General features: G+C 34.8%; 1 long non-coding RNA gene across 21 annotated transcripts in view; it reads left to right on the plus strand.

Annotated features, from left to right (window-relative positions):
* LOC129060000 (uncharacterized) overlaps nucleotides 1–21,995 on the plus strand; it is a 1,058,541-nt gene that overhangs the window by 802,845 nt on the left and 233,701 nt on the right. For all 21 annotated transcript variants that reach the window (XR_010140292.1, XR_010140285.1, XR_010140291.1 and 18 more), the window contains one exon: nucleotides 18,235–18,376. This is a non-coding gene — a long non-coding RNA (uncharacterized LOC129060000). The remainder of the gene's footprint in view (nucleotides 1–18,234; nucleotides 18,377–21,995) is intronic.

Genomic DNA, 21,995 nt, shown 5'->3' on the forward strand with positions numbered 1-21,995 from the left:
TTGGATTTTGGATATTATTATTTGATTAGACATGTTGTAAAATATATCTGCAACAACTGTGGAATAGTTTTATCTTCAGTTGGAGCTCTCTTATGTGACAAAGTTTTGTTCCTTATCTGTCAGCATTAAAGCAATTGGGTTATGTGTTCTTTTCAATGAGCCTCTTCATGGCCATTTTTACATCAGTCTCAAAATGTATTAGTAATCTGGTAAATACTTTTTCCACCCTGTCTTTATGTGTAATAGTTTAGTTTAGGCCCACTTTGCTGTTTGGATCAAGGACCTTTATTACTTTACTCTCTCTCTGATCTGCTTTTTAGGACCCAGTGGAATATTTGCTTCTTAGGGATAGAGAGTATAGAAACAAACATGTTTGGCTGTGGGAAGTGGAATTTAGTTTCCATTTATTTGTTCTGAGTATATCTCAGCAACGCACTTCAGGTGTATTTTCTCCCACCCTAATGAATAGATCTCCCATTGATTTCAAAAAGATCCTGAAAAGCATATAAAGAGATAAAAATCTGATGCTAATCTTAGGAAGTAGGATTCACATTATTGCAAAGGTTTTTCATCATCTAGTTTATTCTTATCATTAAAAAAATTTCTGTCTCTAGCTACCAAATATAGAAGTACTCTATCACAAATTATCTTTCCGAAAGAGAGGGAGAAAGATTGTTTTCAAATCCCAGATTAATAATTTTTACGTAACAATTTCTAAAAACAAGCTTGAAAACAGAATGCTTCCTTTAAATTAGCTGCCACTGTGCAAATTAAATTAGTTCAATAAGTAATCTAATCATGCCTTGCTCTATCATGTAGCTAATTAATATATTATGACTTGAAGAATTCTGTTTATATTAAATGTATATATAATACCCATTTTATGGCTGATCTTGCAAAGCAATTTTAACCAATGATAGCTGCTGTGTGGAAGCTGAAAGTTATATTTGGAAAGTAAACTTTAAAAAGATCAGTCATTTGAGCCAACTTTTATTAATACATGCCCCACCATTTAAAATCGGTAGTTTGCTTCCCTTTTAAAATTGTGCATTATGGGTTTAAACGACATTTCATTTTACTAGATGTTGTTAACAGCATTAGTTTGTGGTTCCACTTTAATATTATCATCTGAAAATTAAGATGACAATAAAAATCAACCTTCATGATTATTCCCCAGGAATGAGTAAATGTAGTAGTTACAGTGTTCTTAACGAAAGTGATACTGATGTTGCTATAAAAAAAGGCATTTAAAGTAGCTGGGTTTAGAGTATCTCACTAATTCTTGAATGTCTTAGTTAAAACGGTTCCCAGATTCCATAAACACCTGTTAGTTCCATCTTTTTAGAAAACAATGTATAGAAAGAAGTCACCTAGATCCATTCCAGTGTACATGATTTTTAAACCACTTATACTTTCAAACCACTTATATAACATATGCATATAAATATAAAGTGATAAAGCTAGTGTATACAATGATTTTAAAGAAAAATAAATCATTTTAGAAATAAAAGTTTTTTAATATCGAATAATGTTCTAAATGTCAACATATTCCACAGATAACATATTTTGCGTTTCATATTGTTTAGGTGTTGTTAGGTAACACATCTACCAAAAGTCTCTGTCTTGGAAGGGCACGTACTATGACCAAAAGCTTGGAATTTGTTTTACAAAAAATGTAAGTACTTTCAAAATATCGAGAGTTTGAAGGAAGTACTATTTGTTGTATTATTACTCCTGCATTTTTGTTTTGGTTTTGTTTCTTAGATGGAGTCTTGCTTTGTTGCCCAGCCTGGAGTGCAGTGGCATGAGCTAGGCTCATTCCAACCTCTGCCTCCCGGACTCAAGCAATTCTCCTGCCTCAGTCTCCCAAGTAGCTGGGGCTACAGGTGCATACCACCACACCTGGCTAATTTTTGTATTTTTAGTAGAAACTGGGTTTCACCATGTTGGCCAGGCTGATCTTGAATTCCTGACCTCAGGTGATCCAACCGCCTCAGTCTCTCAAAGTGCTGGGATTATAGATGTGAGCCACTGCACCCAGCCTCTCCTGCTTTTCTGAATAAACAAAGTATCAGAGATATTAAGCAACCTGGCCAAGTTCACCAAGATCATGAGAGATGCAGTAGTCTGAATGTCATACTATACTGTTTCCAGGCTTGTTGGGTGGGGGAGAATTTATGAAGACTCATTTATAATGCTGCACAGTAGGAGTGGAGAGAGAGTGGAGGTGAGCCTAACCCTTTTGGATGTCTTGTTTTTTGTTTTTTTTTTTTTTGGAAGCAATCTATTTAAGAAAGAAAGAGACTGAGGACCTAAGCTAGAATAAAAGTGATAGAAATTTAAAATTATGTATGGATACTAGAAATATTGAAAAATCTGAATTAAGAAGACTAGCTAACTGACTACACAGGAGCTGAAAGGGGAAGTGTGCATAATGAGACAGAAGAGAATTGACTAAATAGGATAGAGTTTATTCTACTTTTAAGGATCGATATAAAAGGAAGTTACTCAAACTTAGAGAAAATTTCTACAATGTGTTAATAGCTGTTTTATGAAAGAAAGTCTAATTTAACCTGCTATTCTTCTCATTTGTTAAAAAGAAGAACAAGAAAAATTATATTTTTTCTTTAGACTCGATTATTCTAGGAAATTTAGTTCTTCAAACTCTAAATTATTGTTTTCTTTTTATGTTTTCCATATATTTCCTCTTCTCATATATTGAAGAATAATTAGCTAGATTTAGTCATATTAAATGTTCAAGTGCCACAAGTGTCTCTGATGTAAATGATCTGACACTAATAAAAATAAGTTTTCCAAGTGATACATTTTATAAAACATTCCCAGATTGCTATAATGTAACTTTTTCTGCCCTCTCTGCCATAAAACATGGCATATAAAGATAGGTTCTCTTATCTCAGAGTAACTTATTTAATTCACAAAAAGATCACTAATGCATTAACTTATCAAGGAACTGCTAAACTACACTGAACTGCTCCCAGTCCCCACCCTGTTCTGCCAATCCTGGGTGCCCATCAACCAGTCAACTAGATAAAGAAAGCCCTGGATATAGAAAGTCTTTCATTAGGCCACCACAGCTTTGCAGCCACCATACGCTTTTTGCCCTTCTCTCTGCTCTTACAGGCTCCACAGGCTGTCAAGTGGTTGCTGGTCTGTACAGTTTCATATCTTGCTGGTCTATACAGTTTCATATCTGATTTTTTACTCTGAAATGAAGTCGTTGTCTCAAATATGGCTGAACAATCTTCAGTTTCACCAGTAGGTGGGGAAACTCATTTCTTTTTGCTTATTGTCATTTCTTTTTTTCCTTAGAAGAAAGTATAGCATTCTTTCCTATGGTCTTTCCCACAATACCACTTACGTGCTCTGGGTTTCTGTTTACTGCCTCCTAGGGTGTAACAATGAGGAAATCAGGAGGAAGATATTTTGGGAAATAAGAAGCTCAGTTTTAAACCTGTTGATTACATTAAAGAATACAAATCAAGGAGATAAAAATCAATTTATTTAAAAATGTTCTTTACGTGGGATAAGAGAAAACTGGTGGCCTTTGAGAAATATCTTGAATTGAAAAGTGAAGTAAACATAGAAGCCAAATTTTAAATAAGTATTCAGATGACAAAATGATCATATATACTCTACGTTTCATTTCTTATGGATGAGACAGCACATATAAAATAATATAGAATGAAGTCTACTCTATTTTTAAAGATCAACAGAAAAGAAATCACTCCAACTTTCTGGATAACCAACTACAATATTTTAATAATTTTTCAATTAATGAAAGTCTTTTTAATCTACCATATTCGATTTAGCAGTTTTACATGTGACATAAACATGGAGAACACCAGTCATCATTTTCCACTTGCAAAGAAAAATGGGGTTTTCTTTTTTAGACTTCATTTTTTGAGAAAAGTTCATGTTCTTATAGTTTTCTTCCTATGTATTTTTCAAACATGTTCCCCTCTCTTATTATGGAAGAATCACTAACTAGCTTTGGCCAAAGAAGTTAAATGCTTAAGGATAAAGAGTTCTTAGTTCAAGAAATGGAGACTCATTTGTCAGAAGTAAGACACTAGAGGATGGGTATTGGGTAGCTCACAGCAGTATACAGGAGTCAAGATGACAGTGATCTGGCTAAAAATTAAAATGTACATTATTACCCTTGAGCCTCAATACATGTGTTAAAGGGATAGATGTGGACTGACGTGCTTTGATATTTTTTGTAGAACTTTTGGCTTCCTTAGTGCCTTTATCACAGCTTATACAATCAGAGAGTTCACAAAGCTAGGTATGTATTCTCATGTTAAGAAGCAAAGAAAAATTAAAAAATTGAAAATTAGAATTAGTTTGACCAGTTTTTACTCTTTTTGCTAATCAATTCTGTAAAAATATGGACATATATACTGACTAAACTTAAGACATTCAACATTATATGTCAACCCAGATGCTATGATTAAGGTGTAAAATCAGAAAATCTGAGTCTGGATCATTTGTTTCACTATTAAATAATTTTCACAACTATTCACAGTCTTCATCAATACATTAATGGGCCAAATTAACTATCACTGAAAAATTCCAATGAATTATTTTTAATACTTTGTCTTACAAATTTTATTTAGCAAAATAAGCATAGTAAGTAAAAGATAGCTCAATTCCAAAATCATTGTGTAGGTAAAGCTGTAGAAGAAAGATGCCTATTTTATTGGAAATAGTTTATAACTACCATGAAAATACTCAATTCAACCTGATAAACTACACAATTTAAGTCTATTTAAAAATATGTGGTGGTATTTAATTTATTATCATGAATTAGGTATCTCGCTCAAGTTCTACTTCAAAGAAAACCTAAGTATGTCAGTCCAAGTATACCCATTTAACAAATGTACTGAGGCTCAAAGATATTAACACACATTTTATTCTCAAGTCTGGGACATTGTCATCTTGACCCCTGTATACTGCTGTTAAACACAGAGGATTTACTTTGAAGCTTTCATTTAAGGAATTGAGTTATTATCCTTTGCTTGACCTTTGTCTATGGCATATTTATCACAGTGCCCTGTAAAACCATAATGTGTGAGAAAAGTGAGAAAAGGAAGTAATATATTTGTGATTTATAAAGAAAGAAGGAATACATATAAATCAGACTTTTAAAATGCATTAATAGGTACCTCTTACATAATTCATTTATAGTCTCAAAATCTCTCCCTAAAAATGGTTTTTGTATGTTTTGAAAACAAACATTAGCAAAAGTAACTTCAAATTAATCATGATCTATGATTTCCAGTATCTATTGCCAGATACTGTTTATATGTATCACTAGGAAGAAAAGGGGGAAGCAGCATTATTTTTTAAAGTACAGAAAGAAATAGTTTTCAAACTATTCCCGTAATGAGCTAGAAATAGTAACCCTGTCAAATTTAATATAAAAATAGTGTTATAAGCCTATGGCATCTATTTATTACTGGAGAACAAAAGCCTTCATCCATTTCCTTTAGAGAATGACATTTTTGTAATTTGCTGCCCATTTCATTTGTTCCAAAGGCCTTCGTGGGGTGACAAATATCCCACAAAAATGGCTACTGATACTTGATAGGATAATGTGCAGCCCCTCAGGACAAGGGCAGAGGCAGCAAACTTATCATCCTTTAGTTTAGCTTAGCATGGGTCAGTAACAGCGCCAGAGGTGACAAAAGATGTTAAAGTGTGGGAAGCAAGAGCTGAAAGCTGTAGGAGGGGAGTTTTTATAGTTTATCCTTTCTTTTGCCAAGAAGCTACGGAGACAGCTTGAATCACATTGTTGATTTGGTTCACTGCACGCCGCACTAACTGTTTCTGGAAAAGAAGTGCAAAGGGGAGAAAATCCAACACTTATGGGTCATTCTCACCAACAGCATGTGGCATTTCAACATGTCCTATAGGAGGAGGAAATGCATATTTAATATTTTAGTTTCAAGTTCATATTTTAAGAATGCATTATCCTGCTGGAAGGTCTGTGGTGAATAATCAGTAGGACATCATTATATCAACCTGATAATCTTGCAGAGGAAAAAGTGATAGCAATGTCTTTCGTTTGGGAATTTTCACAATATTGTTTTCTGTGTTAGTGTGGATAAAAAATGACTAGTATGATTCTTCTTAAAATTTTTGACTTATAAATGTTCCAAAAATGTTGTACTTTAAATGTATCATTAGCATTTGTCCATTAAGGACAATTGAATTGCGTGAAATCTGAATATACATATTTTATTCCCAAGAAAATTAAATCAGTATAGAACTCTCCCTCAGAATATCATAAAAGAATGATATGCACCAGCTGGTATATTACTTCTGATTCTATTAAAAGATCATGTGATCAAATTCTTCTAAACACTTCTCAGTTTAAAAAAAAGAAGAAAGTAAAAAGAAAAACATAAGTTCTTCATTAGGCAGGTATCTCTCATCATGGCTGTCATTGCACACAGTGACACTCATGGAAATATGATGGTTATGTTGTGATGTCTCTAATAGCACATCTGGTAAAATGCTTCTGTTTTTGCAATGTTAAGAAATCACTTTTTTATTTTACATGTGATTTGAATTAATTCATTTTAAAATTTCATTTATATGATGCAAAAAATCCTGAATAACTGATAGGAAAAAGAACTAAAAATTGTGACCTTGTTTCATGAGCAAGATGTCAACTCCACCTGAGTAACAGTTTTGATGAGTATCTGAAGCACGATGTCCTGCATTAGAGCTGTCAGGGCTTCTTTGATACATTTATTTCTCTTCTTTAAGCAGAAGAAAAAGGTCCACTTCTGGATTTGTTTCTGCTAATAATAGATAATAAAATGTGTGTTATCAACAGATAATAATATTAGAACTTAAATATATTAGGATAGTTTTAATGGAGTTGTAAAATTATTTGCAGTTTGATATGAATATAAGGCATGTTATAAAGTATGGAGCATTTTCTGGCAGACTCCTTTTATTCCAGGCATATCTGGAAAATTACATAATGCTGAACTGCAGGAAGATGAAGACAAACTGATGCCTACTTTGAAATAAGTATGTTAAATAGTTCACATACTTTATCTCTGAAAACGTGGTTGTATGCTCCTAATAACACTATTGCCGGCTAAAATTTATACAGTGCTTTTTCCATTGAGTTAGAAATTGCTCCCTTTTCAGAGAGAGGTTCATGCTTATTTCCAATGCAGAAGAACTTGTTTTAGTTTTGAAGGTAAATTGAACAAGTGATTGCTTTCATATATCATGTAATTCCTTACATGTTGATGGCTGTAACTTTTCTACTTAACACATTTTATTCCTTACCATGCCTGTCACTGGTTTAAGCAATCTGCGGGTAATTGATTTCTTCTGTAAAACAGATAACATTTGCTTAAAGCTCTTCTGATAGCTTTACAGCCTCTGCATTAGAAGAAGCACTTCCGTCACCACTGGCATTCTTATAAAATATAATTATTGTATATCCATCAAAGACTAAAAGAAAAGGGGAATAGGAAAAGGCAGTGCAAATATTTCCTGACTTCAGCATTCACACCATTCATATTACTAGTAGTTCCCAGAACACCACTCTTTACCTTGTTTCACTGCCTTAGGCATATGACCTACACTCCTTTTGTATTTTATTGTTTATTTAAGCAAACAACAAACACACGTTAGTATTTTTCAAATGGTAATTTATGTTTCATTCATTAGGTTTATCTGCCCCCTCCCCAAAATCTTTAATTTGAGGAGTGACTATTTCTCAACTATGGTTCACATTTTTACTCATGACTTCAGAAAAGTTAATATGTAGCAAGTCCTCTAAATGAACAGCTTTATAATGCACATTAATTGAAAACAAATAAATTCATATTGTCAGAATTTTTCCTTTTTAAAATTTTTTTGTTGTTTTGTTTTCCTTTCTCATGATCAAACTAGTTGACATTTTTTAATCTATTTCAAAAACACTTGAATAAAACAGGAGAGTGTTGTAACTCTTTGTAATGAGTTGTTCTGCAATTTAAGATAACCAATTTGACGTTTTTTTATTATTATATGTTAAGTTTTAGGGTACATGTGCACAACGTGCAGGTTTGTTACATATGTATACATGTGCCATGCTGGTGTGCTGCACCCATTAGCTCGTCATTTAACGTTAGGTATATCTCCTAATGCTATCCCTCCCCCCTCCCCCACACCCCACAACAGGTCCCGGTGTGTGATGTTCCCCTTCCTGTGTCCATGTGTTCTCATTGTTCAATTCCCACCTATGAGTGAGAACATGCAGTGTTTGGTTTTTTGTCCTTGCGATAGTTTACTGAGAATGATGGTTTCCAGCTTCATCCATGTCCCTACAAAGGACATGAACTCATAATTTTTTATGGCTGCATACTATTCCATGGTGTATATGTGCTACATTTTCTTAATCCAGTCTATCATTGTTGGACATTTGGGTTGGTTCCAAGTCTTTGCTATTGTGAATTCTGCCGCAATAAATATAGGTGTGCATGTGTCTTTATAGCAGCATGATATATAATCCTTTGGGTATATACCCAGTAATGGGATGGCTGGGTCAAATGGTGTTTCTAGTTCTAGATCTCTGAGGAATTGCCACACTGACTTCCACAATGGTGGAACTAGTTTACAGTCCCACCAACAGTGTAAAAGTGTTCCTATTTCTCCACATCCTGTCCAGCACCTGTTGTTTCCTGACTTTTTAATGATCGCCATTCTAACTGGTGTGAGATGGTATCTCATTGTGGTTTTGATTTGCATTACTCTGATGGCCAGTGATGATGAGCATTTTTCATGTGTCTTTTGGCTGCATAAATGTCTTCTTTTGAGAAGTGTCTGTTCATATCCTTCGCACACTTGCAGATGGGGTTGTTTTTTTCTTGTAAATTTGTTTGAGTTCATTGTAGATTCTGGATATTAGCCCTTCGTCAGATGGGTAGATTGCAAAAATTTTCTCCCATTCTGTAGGTTGCCTGTTCACTCTGATGGTAGTTTCTTTTGCTGTGCAGAAGCTCTTTAGTTTAATTAGATGCCATTTGTCAATTTTGGCTTTTGTTGCCATTGCTTTTGGTGTGTTAGACATGAAGTCCTTGCCCGTGCCTGTGTACTGAATGGTATTACCTAGGTTTTCTTCTAGGGTTTTTATGGTTTTAGGTCTAACATTTAAGTCTTTAATCCATCTTGAATTAATTTTTGTATAAGGTGTAAGGAAGGGATCCAGTTTCAGCTTTCTGCATATGGCTAGCCAGTTTTCCCAGCACCATTTATTAAATAGGGATTCCTTTCCCCATTTCTTGTTTTTGTCAGATTTGTCAAAGATTAGATAGTTGTAGATATGTGGCATTATTTCTGAGGGCTCCGTTCTGTTCCATTGATCTATATCTCTGTTTTGGTACCAGTACCATGCTGTTTTGGTTACTGTAGTCTTGTAGTATAGTTTGAAGTCAGGTAGCCTGATGCCTCCAGCTTTGTTCTTTTGGCTTAGGATTGACTTGGCAATGCAGGCTCTTTTTTGGTTCCATATGAACTTTAAAGTAGTTTTTTCCAATTCTGTGAAGAAAGTCATAGGTAGCTTGATGGGGATGGCATTGAATCTATAAATTACCTTGGGCAGTATGGCCATTTTCACAATATTGATTCTTCCTATCCATGAGCATGGAATGTTCTTCCATTTGTTTGTATCCTCTTTTATTTCATTGAGCAGTGGTTTATAGTTCTCCTTGAAGAGGTCCTTCACATCCCTTGTAAGATGGATTCCTAGGTATTTTATTCTCTTTGAAGCAATTGTGAATGGGAGTTCACTCATGATTTGGCTGTTTGTGTGTTATTGGTGTATAAGAATGCTTGTGATTTTTGCACATTGATTTTGTATCCTGAGATTTTGCTGAAGTTGCTTATCAGCTTAAGGAGATTTTGGGCTGAGACGATGGGGTTTTCTAGATATACAATCATGTCATCTGCAAACAGGGACAATTTGACTTCCTGTTTTCCTAATTGAACACCCTTTATTTCTTTCTCCCGCCTGATTGCCCTGGCCAGAACTTCCAACACCATGTTGAATAGGAGTGGTGAGAGAGGGCATCCATGTCTTGTGCTAGTTTTCAAAGGGAATGCTTCCAGTTTTTTGCCCATTCAATATGATATTGGCTGTGGGTTTGTCATAGATAGCTCTTACTATTTTGAGATTCGTCCCATCAATAACTAATTTATTGAGAGTTTTTAGCATGAAGGTTTCTTGAATTTTTTCAAAGGCCTTTTCTGCATCTATTGAGATAATCATGTGGTTTTTGTCATTGGTTCTGTTTATATGCTGGATTATGTTTATTGATGTGCATGTGTTGAGCCAGCCTTGCATCCCAGGGAGATGAAGCCCACTTGATCATGGTGGATAAGCTTTTTGATGTGCTGCTGGATTAGGTTTGCCAGTATTTTATTGAGGATTTTTGCATCGATGTTCATCAGGAATATTGGTCTACAATTCTCTTTTTCTGTTGTGCCTCTGCCAGGCTTTGGTATCTGGATGACGCTGGCCTCATAAAATGAGTTAGGGAGGATTCCCTCTTTTTCTGTTGATTGGAATAGTTTCAGAAGGAATGGTACCAGCTCCTCCTTGTACCTCTGGTAGAATTTGGCTGTGAATCCATCTGGTCCTGGACTTTTTTTGGTTGGTAAGCTATTAATTATTGCTTCAATTTCAGAGCCTGTTATTGGTCTATTCAGAGATTCAACTTCTTCCTGGTTTAGTCTTGGGAGGGTGTATGTGTCGAGGAATTTATCCATTTCTTCTACATTTTCTAGTTTATTTGCATAGAGTTGGTTATAGTATTCTCTGATGGCAGTTTGTATTTCTCTGGGATCGGTAGTGGTATCTCCTTTATCATTTTTTATTGCGTCTATTTGATTCTTCTCTCTTTTCTTCTTTATTAGTCTTGCTAGTGGTCTATCAATTTTGTTGATCTTTTCAAAAAACCAGCTCCTGGATTCACTGATTTTTTGAAGGGTGTTTTGTGTCTCTATTTCCTTCAGTTCTGCTCTGATCTTCGTTATTTCTTGCCTTCTGCTAGCTTTTGAATGTATTTGCTCTTGCTTCTCTAGTTCTTTTAATTGTGATGTTAGGGTGTCAATTTTAGATCTTTCCTGCTTTCTCTTGTGGGCATTTAGTGCTATAAATTTCCCTCTTCACACTGCTTTGAATGTGTCCCAGAGATTCTGGTATGTTGTTTCTTTGTTCTCGTTGGTTTCAAAGAACATCGTTATTTCTGCCTTCATTTCGTTATGTAGCCACTAGTCATTCAGGAGCTGGTTGTCAGTTTCCATGTAGTTGAGCGGTTTTGAGTGAGTTTCTTAATCCTGAGTTCTAGTTTGATTGCACTGTGGTCTGAGAGACAGTTTGTGATAATTTCTGTTCTTTTACATTTGCTGAGGAGTGCTTTACTTCCAACTAAGTGGTCAATTTTGGAATAGGTGTGGTGTGGTGCTGAAAAGAATGTATATTCTGTTGATTTGGGGTGGAGAGTTCTGTAGATGTCTATTAGGTCCGCTTGGTGCAGAGCTGAGTTCAATTCCTGGATATTGACTTGGTTTTTTTAATTATTCAATGTGTGTATATGCATATATGAGAGAAAACTATAGAAAGGAAAGGAAATACAGAATGTATCATGAAAAATTAATTTTTTTTACATATCTAATAGAGATGACTTGATTTTTTTCCTTTGTTTTTTGTTGCCCTAAAAATAATCTGCATACAGTAGAAGGCTGACTATTTCTCAAATACAAAATGTCTGTTGACTGAAAAAGTGCACTGCAAACTGAATATGTTGATAAAGGGGAGATAAACCAACATGGAAGCCAGAAAGAAATCCACACACTTGCAGTCAACTCATTTTTGACAAAGGCATTAAGAACATACACTGGAGAAAGGACAACCTCTTAAAACTTGCTTGGAAAACTGGATACCTATATAAAGAAGAAGGAAATTAGATTCTCATCTTTCACCATATATAAAAATCAACTCAGAATGGATTAAAAACTTAAATGTAAGACCTGAAACTATGAAACAATTAGGAGAAAACATGAGGGAAACTCTCCAGGACATTGGTTTGGACAAACATATTTTTTATAAGATCTCAAAAGCACATGCAACAAAAGCAAAAATAGACAAATGGGATTATGTCAAGCTAAAAATCTTCCACATAGCAACGAAACAATAAAGTGAAGAGACATCCTATAGAATTTTACAAAAAAAATTTGCAAACCATCCATCTGACAGGGATTAGTTGCCAGAATATATAAGGAACTCAAGTAACTCAATAACAAAATAAATTTTTTGATTTAAAGATGAATAAAAGACCTGAATAGACATTTCTCAAAAGAAGACATACAAATGGCCAACAGGTATATGAAAAAATGCTCAACATCAGTAATCATCAGAAAAATGCCAGTCAAAACCACAATAAGATATGATTAACTAGTTGGGGTAGCTATTATCAAAAAGACAAAAAACAACAATTCTGGTGAGGATTAGGAGAAAAACGAAGGCATATACGTCGTTGGTAGAAATGTAAAGTAGTGTGGCTATTATGTAAGACATTTCTGGAGGTTCCTTAAAAAACTAAAAATAGACCTACCATATAATCCACCAATCCTACTACTGAATATATATCCAAAAGAAAGGAAATCAGTATATCAAAGAGATATCTGCATTCTCATGTTTTATTGAAGCACTATTCACAATAGCTGAAATATGGAATTGACCTAACTGTTCATGTGAATGGTTAAGGAAAGTGTGATATATATAGTGTGTATATATACATATACACTTGTGTATATTGTGTGTGTTTGTGTGTGTGTGTATTGTGTGGTGTGTTTGTGTGTGTGTGTGTGTGTGTGTGTGTGTGTGTATATATATATATGTAATGAAATATTCAGCCAGAAAAAATCATTGCATCCTGTCATTTGCTACAGCAAGGATGAAACTGGAGGACATTATGTTAAGTGAAATAAACCAGGCATAGAAAGACAAATCTCTCATGTCCTCACTCATATATGGGAGCTAAAAAAAAAAAAAAGAAATTTGAACTCATAGCGATAAGGAGTAGAATGATGGTTACCAGAGACTTAGAAGGGTAGTAGGGAGGCAGAGATAAAGAGCTGTTGGTTAATAGGTACAACATTATAGTTAGCTAGAAGGAATGACTTCCAGTATTTAATAGCATAGTATGAAAATTATAGATAATAACTTACTGTATATTTAAAAACAGCTAGAAGATAAAAGGCCTAATGTTCCTAATGCAAAGAAAAGATAAATGTCTGAGGTGATGGATATCCTAATTACCCTGATTTGATCATTATACATCGTATACAGGTATCAGACTATCACTTGTAGCTAAAAAATATGCACTAATATTATATATTAATTAAAAACCCAGAATGAGTAGTTCATTTAAATTAATAGAGACTTGTCTATTAGATTTGGGTGCTATTTTAGTTTAGCATCTACTGTCAATATTTAGGAGAGGTATTATATAGAATTATAAATGACCAAACAAACAAATGTTGTCTATTTTGCTATCATAGCTAATTTTGACCTTTTTCACTTTCAAGGGGAAATACTGAATAATAAGTGCAAAATTAGCATTTTAATCTTTTACATTTTTCTATTTTATTAGAATTACTCTTTATACCTCATATATTAATCACTGTTCTGCCTGTAGTTTGTATGTTTTCCACACTAAATTTTATGGTTTTAGAAGAGCAACTGTCTATATATCTAATTCTCAGATTTATTTTTTATTTATATTATTTTAATTCTGTTTCTTGATTCAAAACTAAGAGTAAATTTGATTTATCTTTGGCCTTGGGACTCAGGAAAGGCTATAAATTTGGTGGTAAGCACTCAAATTATTCTAGTCACCTCCTTCAGCTTCATTGTCTGTTTTGCTATGCACCCCTTCCCATAACTTCAGCTACGTCCTCCCAGATGTCCTCCATTCCGCCATCCCACTTCCACTTCCAGCGTTCTGGTAGGCAATCCTATAATCTGTCATCATAGAGAACACTGCTTTGTCACCTTGCTTCAACCTGATGTCTTTGGAAGACCCATATCTTCCAGGAAGTCTTTGTGTGTAGTGATCAAAGGAGAGCTGACACCTTCCTTGTCCTTACACTTCTACTTGTCTTCAGCAAAACTTTTTATAACTCCCACAATTGTATCATTTATCTTTAAATGAGTTCATGATCATATTTTAGTATCTGCTCCTTTTTAGTTATTGTGCCACATAACAAAGACTGATTCCTTCAAGTAAGTGTCATCAGTTCTGATAGTAAACTGCCCAAGTAGTTCTTTTTATCCAGTGCCCATGGTAGCATTTTATGTAAATTGATAACCAATAAATATATTTTAATTATGATGGCATTATACATTTTTTGAGTGTAACAGAGAGTCAGCAGTAGATGATATAATGCCATTCTTTCAAAAATTAGAAATGTTATTAAGAGATTCAAATTTAAGATCATCATTTGTTTCTTTTCCCTTGATTGATTTAGGGCTTTAAGAAATTTGCAAGTTTTATGATTTACTTTCTTAATAAAGTACATGTGTTGAGTGCACATAAAGTTACCTTCTCCGATTTTTTTTTTCTTTGGACTAACTCTATGTGACATCAGATCATCAGATGATGAGGGGGAGGAAAAAAATTAATCTTCAAAATGTTTCATCTTAACAACCAAACTGTTTCATCTTAACAATTGCCATCCTCTAAATTTTTAGTAACGTTCTAAAATGGTTTAAACTCTCCCCGAGGATCTTGGCATATGTTTGGACTGCAAGTTCTCTGGAGAAATACAGTGCAATTTTAAAACTGACTTTGTATAGAAGTTCGAGATACAGCCCTAGGTTAAACGATGTTTTTACAAAAATGATGAATAAAAGGTGGTTACTTCAGGTCCCCTGTTTTCAGTCATACCATTGTGATTAACTTGTGTTTACTATATCAATAATACCTGAAATTTGATTCACTTCTTGACTAGGCGGGATATCAGTCAGAAGTGAATAATGCTACATTACTAATTTGAGTAATTAGTAATGTCAAATTTGAAAAGTCAAAGCAAAAACAATTGAGAACATTGCACTAATATGTAAAAAGTAATCCAGTGTGATGGAAGGAAGGATTCCTATTAGTGATTTATTCTTGAGAAAGTGCTTCTTTTTTTTTTTATTATACTTTAAGTTCTAGGATACATGTGCACAATGTGCAGGTTTGTTACATATGTATACATGTGCCACGTTGGTGTGCAGCACCCATTAACTTGTCATTTACATTACGTATATCTCCTAATGTTTTCCCTCCCCCCTCCCCCCACCCCACGGCAGCACTATTCACAATAGCAAAGACTTGGAACCAACCCAAATGTCCATCAATGATAGACTGGATTAAGAAAATGTGGCACATATACACCATGGAATACTATGCAGCCATAAAAATGGATGAGTTCATGTCCTTTGTAGGGACGTGGATGAAGCTGGAAACCATCATTCTCAGCAAACTATAGCAAGAATAAAAACCAAACACCACATGTTCTCACTCATAGGTGGGAATTGAACAATGAGAACACTTGGACACAGGAAGGGGAACATCACACACCAAGAAAGTGCTTCTAAGTTTAATATTAAATGCCTTTTTCAAGTTCCTAAGTGAGCTCTTCGAAGTGACTTATGAGTTGAAGTCATTTCACCTTTGGATATTTGAGTGAAGTGCTTAATTTCCCTTCTAGCAAAAGATAATGTTGAGACTTGTGTTAATACAGTATTCCTATTTTAATTGGCATATATTCTATATGATAGTAGTGCAAAGATCCTGAATTTTTTTTATTTGAAAAGGTAAAAAGCTTCATAAACATAAAAATTGCACATAAGGAAACCTACATGCTTACCTATTACTATCTTTTTCAAGTATAGGTCTTCAAGGTCCCCATTGAAATACTTGTACCTTTGTAAGATGTGTCCTGAGAATGTGAAATGATGACAGTTTCAGGCAGCATGTTTTAGCAGTATAATGCTGATTGCTTTGATTCCTCCCAGGTGATAAGCACAAGACAGGAATCAAGAGCATTGTGTTAACAGCCATGTAACTACAGCAATTTAGCTGGTGTGCCTGAGAACTGTCTACTTCCTTTGCTGCAGATCTCAGCCACTTGGTCTGCATTGTGACTTACCAAGTGGCCACAGGCGTTGCCAAGCTGAATGCTTCATGCTGTGACAGGGTAGAGAGAAGCTGCTTAACATGGGAGAATAGGGTGTACTGGGCACTGGGTGAGGCAGATGCCAAAAAAGTCACATCTGTTTCAAAGCAGGAGGATCTTTGGGGTGTGTGTGTGTGTGTGTGTGTGTGTGTGTGTATGTGTATGTGTATGTGTATGTGTATGTGTTTGATATGTTAGCTTAGTTCATTCTATTCCTTCCTTTCCATGTTATCTCTATTTCTTGTTCTTATAAAACTGGAGAAATATTTTTCTTTGTAATTCTGATTTTTCATCTGTGGTCCCAGTGCCTGAAACATAGTGAACCCTCAATAAATGTATGTAATATAAATGAATGCATGGATGTGTATAAGTCATAAGTGCTTAGACATTACTGCAGTTCTAGACAAACACTGACATTCGTGGCTATCAGATCCAATGGGGATATTCCCAATAGCCATATAAAATCCTAACTTCATGTAAAGACCTTTTGGGAAATGTGGTAATATCAGAAAGAAGAAAATCTAAGTCTCTAATATTTTTCTTACGTTATTGCAGTGCTGAAACATTGAACAAAAAACATTTGACATTTTTGGAACAAGTCTGAGTCTTTCTAGTTGTAGATAAAATGCTACAGTCACTAGTTTCAATGGTTTTCCCTCAGGAAGAGGCAAAATGTAGAAGGAAACAACAATCACGAGGGAATGATAGACCCTGAATAATTAAAGATATGTTTTCAAGAGTCACTCTTAGGAGGAATTCTATATCATTTTATAAGGGAATTCTAACAAGGGCAGGGACCAGGGGATTTGTGTAGGACAATGAGATGACTTAAGCAGAATAGAGCCTTTCCATCCCCTGGAACACCAGGTCTCCTTGTTTTCTACCTAGGGTCTCCTTTCAATTTCTGTCATTCAAAAGTCTGAGGCTACTACAGATTCCAAGAAAGTTTTGATCACTTTCAAGTGGCAGTCACAATTGTAGGAGTAAGGAGGTCTTTCCTGCATGGGTAGCAGATAAGATCCCTTAACAATAGAAAAAGGTACAGGCTAGAACTGGAGAGTACGTAATTTATATGTTGGCAAGTTTCCAGAATTTCTGTTTTCAGTTCTTTATTTTGGAAAAAAATAACAAAACACATCTATGTAAAAGACTTCGAATTTTCTACATTTTTCATAGCATTGTTCATATTGACTATTTAAAATTAAACTATAATAGTAGACAACAGTTCTAAGAAACCTCACTCAATTAAGAATCCAAATATAATGTTGATTCCTGTAAGAAGAGAGGTTTTTGTTTTTGTTTGTTTGTTTTTTGAGATGGAGTCTTGCTCTGTCACCTGGGTTGGAGTGCAGTGGCTCATTCTCGGCTCACTGCAACCTCTGCCACCCAGGCTGTAGCAATTCAAGAAAAGAGTTTTTACTAATGATATGGCTAGAGACAAATGAGTGAACAGTAATGCTGTTATAATTGTGCTTTGGTTTATAAATTATTTGAGATTTTCATAGTACTTAATAATACTAAAGGCAGATTACTTAATTAGTTCAGTCAGATATTGATAAGCCACTAAAACCCCAAACTATTACTTATTACTGTTTCTTATTTTTCCATCCAAATCAGAAAAGAATATTTTTTTCTATGGCTTACATCTCTGGAAGATACCTGAAATTTACAGGCCTAAAATAAGACATTTTGAGGTAAATTTGCTTATATTCTATAAAGTTTGAGGTATTTCTTCTTGGAAAAAAAAAGATCTGTTTTATTTTCAGTCTCTTGGCAAAGGCTTAGGAGGCATAGAAAGATATAATCAAAGATACGCTGAAGATGCATGGAAAATGCTCAGGTAAAATGATGCAAAAATTCCCACAGCCCTAGAAGACCATCATATCAACATCATTGCTAAATACATCTTTCTGGTGGTAGAGAAAGTAACATATTTCACCACTGAATAGATTTCATCTGTTCTGTCTCTCTTAGCCCATTAATGAGAAAGAGAAAGAGAGTGTGAGAGAAGAGGAATTGAAGCAGGTAGAACAGTCCTGAACTCCACCTGAAGCTTAGGATGAAGCCCAGGAACATCCAGCCTAGGTCATTTGACCAACAGCCAACTTGCAGATTGGTAAGCATGGATAAAATAATTGTCAATTTAAGACCCTAAGAAGTTTAGGAGTGGTTTGTTACTCAGCACTACTATGGAAATAGCCAACTGATACATGTGCTAATGGTAATTTTTAGTGGGGTTCATCAAGTACAGTTTATCCACACAGACATATTGAAAGATATTGATTTCTAATTTTGGTATTGATACAATACAGTACAATACCAATACAATACAAAGGTATTGATTGCTGATTTCACCACTGTATTAAAGAGACATATCCTACTAATTACTAAGAATAATAAAACAACTCTGTAGCTTCATATGAAGAAGTAGCCATTACAACATATTTAGAATATATTGAAATCTGGCTCTAAAAATAGTACATAAAGAACTAAATAATGACGGTTGTAACCATTTTACTTTTGTGGAAGCACTCTTTTTGTTCAACTTTTATTTTGTATTCAAGGAGCACATGTGCAAGTGTGTTACCTGGATAAATGTGTGATGCTAAGGTTTGGGGTATGAATCATCCCATCACCCAGGTACTGAAAATAGTACCCACCAGTTAATTTTTCAACCCTTGCCACCCTCCCTGCCTCCCCCACTAGTAGTTCATGTTGCTACAAAGGACATGTTTTTCATCTTTTTTATGGCTGCCTAATATTCCATGGTGTATATGTACCATATTTTCTGTGTCCAATCCACCACTAATGGGAACCTAGTTTAATTCCATATCTTTGCTATTTGTGAATAGTGCTGCAGTGAACATGTGAGTGCATGTGTCTTTTTGGTAGAATGATTTGGTATTTTGGATATATACCCAGTAATGGGATTGCTGGGTTGTATGATAATTCTGCATTAAGTTCTTTGAGACATTACCAAACTGCTTTTCATAGTGGTTGAACTAATTTACATTCCCACTAACAATGTATAAGCATTCCCTTTTCTCCACAGCCTAGTCAGCATGTGTTATTTTATGAATATTTATTTTTTTATTTTGAGACAGAGTTTCACTCTTGTTGCCCAGGCTGGAGTGCAATGGCATGATCTTGGCTCACTGCAACCTCTGCCTCCCGGTGCAAGCGATCCTCCTGCCTCAGCCTCCCAAGTAGCTGGGATTACAGGCTCCTGCCACCACACTCGGCTAATTTTTTGTACTTTTAGTAGAGATTGGGTTTCAACATGTTGACCGGCTGGTCTCGAACTCCTTATCTCAAGTGATCTGCCTGCCTCGGCCTCCCAAAGTGCTGTAATTACAGGCGTGAGCCACTGCGCCGGGCCTTGTTTTATAAATTTTTAATGGTAGCCGTTCTAACTGGTGTGTGATGGTACTTCGTTGTGGTTTTGATTTGTACTTCTCTAATGATTAGTGATGAGGAACATTTTTTCATATGTTTGTTGGCCACTTATATGTCTTCTTTTGAGAAATGTCTGTTCATGTTGTTAGCCCATTTTAAAATAGCGTTATTTTGGTTTTTGTTTTTTCAATTGTTTAAGTTCCTTACAGATTCTAGATACTAGACCTTTGTCAGATGCACAGTTTGTGAATATTTTCTCCCATTCTGTATGCTGGCTGTTGACTCTGATGCTAGTTTCTTCTGCTGTGCAGAAGCTCTTTAGTAGAATTAGGTCCCACTTGCCAATTTTTTGTTTTTGTTATGATTGCTTTTTGAGGACTTAGTTATCAATTCTTTCCCCAAGGCTGATGCCAGAATGATGTTTCCCAGGTATTCTTCTAGAATTATTACAGCTTGAAGTCTTACATTTAAATGTTTAATCCTTCTTGAGTTAACTTTTGTTTATGGTGAAATGCAGAGGTCCAGTTTCATTCTTCTACCTATGGCTAGCCAGCTATCCTAGCACCATGTATTCAATAGGGAGTTCCTTCCTCGTTGCTTATTTTTGTCAACTTTGTCAAAGATCAGATGGTTATAGGCGTGTGACTTTATTTTGAGGTTCTCTAATCTGATCTATTGATTTATGTGCCTATTTTTCTACCAGTAACATGCTGTTTTGGTTACAGCTGAGTAATGTGATGCCTCCACCTTTGTTATTTTTGCTTAGAATTGCTTTGGCTATTCAGCATCTTTTTTGGTTACGTATGAATTTTAGAATACTTTTTTCTAATTCTGTGAAAAATGACATAGGCAGGTTGATAGGAATAGCATTGAATCTCTAGATTGCTTTGGGTCATATGGCCATTTTAACGATATTGATTCTTCCAATCCATGAGCATGGACTGTTTTCCCATTTGTTTGTGTCATCTATGATTTCTTCCAGCAGTGTTTTATGGGTCTTCCTGTAGAGATCTCTCACCTCCTTAATTAGATGTATTTGTACATATTTTATTTCTTTTGCAGCTATTGTAAATGGTTTGTATTCCTGATTTGGCTATCAGCTTAAATGTTAGTGGTGAATAGAAATGCTACTGATTTTTTTAACTTTAAAGGAAAATTTTATTTCAGCTTAAGCTAAAAGGGGAAGCTCTTTGATTTTGTGAGAATTTCTAAAATGCTACTAACTTTTGTACATTGTTTTTGTATCCTGAAACTTTACTGAAGTCATTTGTTAAGTCTAGCAGGTGTTTGGTGGAGTCTTTAGTGTTTTCTAGATATAGAATCATTTCATCCATTTAAGAGAGATCATCTGGCTTTTCTTCCTATTTGGATGCCTTTTCTTTCTTTCTCTTGCCTGCTTGCTCTTGCTAGCACTTGTGGAGGCACTCTTCATGGCTTCATGTCTACTAAAACTCTATGGATTTTTAGGGTGAAAATCTTTTTCTGAAATGTTCCCTGAACAGCCTAATCCACGTACTTAAAAAAAATTCTTTAATAGTCTCGTATTCTCTAATGTAAATGTTGTGAAAGTTAACAAAACTCCAGCAACCCTTTGTTACTTAGAAGTCCTTTTCTTTAGAAAACTGTTAAGAGAAGTCAAAATTTCAGAAGTTTACAACTCTATAACAATGTTTATATGTTTTGAAATAGGGTATAGGTCTAGAAACTTATCCTAAGGTTGTGAGGAAAAAAATCCTAATCCACATTGTAAATGCTCAAGGAAAGATGTTTTACATTTGCACTAGACTCAATTTTTTATTCTGTATTAAAGTGAGATGGCCAAATATTTAGGCATATGTATTGGTTGGAGTCCTTAAGTTTTATACTTTGGGGGTTTATATTCTTTAATCTGCCACATGGATCATCTGGAGTCTAAGTTGCTTTAAGGGAATATAACCTGCAACTTCTTAAATTCTTGTAAAAATTTACTTGAGAGTAATATTAGTCATGGATAATTGAATAACGGCTATTAGTCCATTCATTCCTCTACATTAACTGTGTTCTTAGGTCAAACTAGAGCATAAGAAAGCTGTAAACAATGAAAACACTGTTTTAGTCCTTTATATAACTACTTTTACTGGCTTGTGTTTGTGTTTATATTTAATTTAGTGCAAATAAGAGTCACTTTAGGTTCTTGAGCAGGGAGTAACACATGACAGCAATATATTGTGAAGATGATTCTGCAATGTTTTCCCTAATTTCATGTAACTGATATCCCTGGAAAGTAAAAAATTTACACCAAGTAAATAATAGTTTTTAAAAATTTAGCATACATGTTTTACTTCCAGCAGAGATGGGGT

The sequence above is a fragment of the Pongo abelii genome, chromosome 5 (assembly GCF_028885655.2).
Source record: "Pongo abelii isolate AG06213 chromosome 5, NHGRI_mPonAbe1-v2.0_pri, whole genome shotgun sequence".
Classification (NCBI taxonomy): domain Eukaryota; kingdom Metazoa; phylum Chordata; class Mammalia; order Primates; family Hominidae; genus Pongo; species Pongo abelii.